The sequence below is a fragment of the Silurus aristotelis genome (genome assembly GCF_946808225.1).
Source record: "Silurus aristotelis genome assembly, chromosome: 1".
NCBI lineage: Eukaryota > Metazoa > Chordata > Actinopteri > Siluriformes > Siluridae > Silurus > Silurus aristotelis.
In genome coordinates, this window is record NC_139574.1 from 858,319 (window position 1) to 860,274 (window position 1,956).

The following is a 1,956-nucleotide window of genomic DNA, read 5'->3' on the forward strand; positions in this document are numbered from 1 at the left end:
GTGTGTGTGTGAGATACAGTGTGTCAGTGTGTTAGCGATTGTGTGTCAGTGTGTGGCAATGTGTGTTTCAGAGTGTGTGTGTGTGTGTGTGATTCAGTGTGTTGCAGTGTGTGATACAGTGTGTCAGTGTGTTGGAGAGTGTGATTCAGTGTGTTAGTGTGTGTCAGTGTGTGGCAATGTGTGTGTTTCAGTGTGTTACAGAGTGTGTGTGATTCAGTGTGTTGCAGTGTGTGATACAGTGTGTTAGAGAGTGTGTTTGTGTGTTACAGAGTGTGTTCAGTGTGTTGCAGTGTGTGATACAGTGTGTCAGTGTGTTACAGAGTGTTACAGAGTGTGTGTGATTCAGTGTGTTACAGAGTGTGTGTGAGTCAGTGTGTTGCAGTGTGTGATACAGTGTGTCAGTGTGTTAGAGAGTGTGTTACAGAGTGTGTGTGTGTTTCAGTGTGTTACAGAGTGTGTGTGATTCAGTGTGTTACAGAGTGTGTGTGAGTCAGTGTGTTGCAGTGTGTGATACAGTGTGTTAGAGAGTGTGTTTCAGTGTGTTACAGAGTGTGTGTCAGTGTGTTAGAGAGTGTGTTTCAGTGTGTTACAGAGTGTATGTGTCATTCAGTGTGTTGCAGTGTGTGTGTGTCAGTGTGTTGCAGTGTGTGTTTCAGTGTGTTACAGAGTGTGTTTCAGTGTTTTAGAGTGTGTTTCTGTGTGTGTGTGTGTGTGTGTGTGTGTGTGTGTGTGTGTGTGTTACAGAGTGTGTGTGTGATACAGTGTGTCAGTGTGTTACAGAGTGTGTGTCAGTGTGTTAGAGAGTGTGTTTCAGTGTGTGGCAATGTGTGTTTCAGTGTGTTACAGAGTGTGTGTGATACAGTGTGTCAGTGTGTTACAGTGTGTGTGTGTGTGTGTGTGTGTTTCAGTGTGTTACAGAGTGTGCGTCATTCAGTGTGTTGCAGTGTGTGATTCAGTGTGTTAGAGAGTGTGTGTCAGTGTGTGGCAATGTGTGTGTCAGTGTGTTACAGAGTGTGTGTGATACAGTGTGTCAGTGTGTTACAGTGTGTGTGTGTGTGTGTGTGTGTGTGTGTGTGTGTGTGTGTGTGTTTCAGTGTGTTACAGAGTGTGTGTGATTCAGTGTTTTGCAGTGTGTGATACAGTGTGTCAGTGTGTTAGAGAGTGTGTTTCAGTGTGTTACAGAATGTGTGTGATTCAGTGTGTTAGAGTGTGTTTCAGTGTGTTACAGAGTGTGGGTGATACAGTGTCAGTGTGTGTGATACAGTGTGTCAGTGTGTTACAGAGTGTGTTTCAGTGTGTGTGTTTCAGTGTGTTGCAGAGTGTTTGATACAGTGTGTCAGTGTGTTACAGAGTGTGTGTGTTTCAGTGTGTGTGTGTGTGTGTGTGTGTGTGTGTGTTTCAGAGTGTGTGTGATACAGTGTGTTACAGAGTGTGTGTGATTCAGTGTGTTAGCGATTATGTGTCAGTGTGTGGCAATGTGTGTGTTACAGAGTGTGTGTGATACAGTGTGTCAGTGTGTTACAGAGTGTTTCAGTGTGTGTGTTTCAGTGTGTTACAGAGTGTTTGATACAGTGTGTCAGTGTGTTTTAGTGTGTGTGTGTTTCAGTGTGTTGCAGAGTGTGTTACAGAGTGTGTGTGTGATACAGTGTGTTACAGAGTGTGCGTCATTCAGTGTGTTGCAGTGTGTGATTCAGTGTGTTAGAGAGTGTGTGGCAATGTGTGTGTCAGTGTGTTACAGAGTGTGTGTGATACAGTGTGTTGCAGTGTGTGATTCAGTGTGTTAGAGAGTGTGTGTCAGTGTGTGGCAATGTGTGTGTCAGTGTGTTACAGAGTGTGCGTCATTCAGTGTGTTGCAGTGTGTGATTCAGTGTGTTAGAGAGTGTGTGTCAGTGTGTGGCAATGTGTGTGTCAGTGTGTTACAGAGTGTGTGTGATACAGTGTGTCAGTGTGTTACAG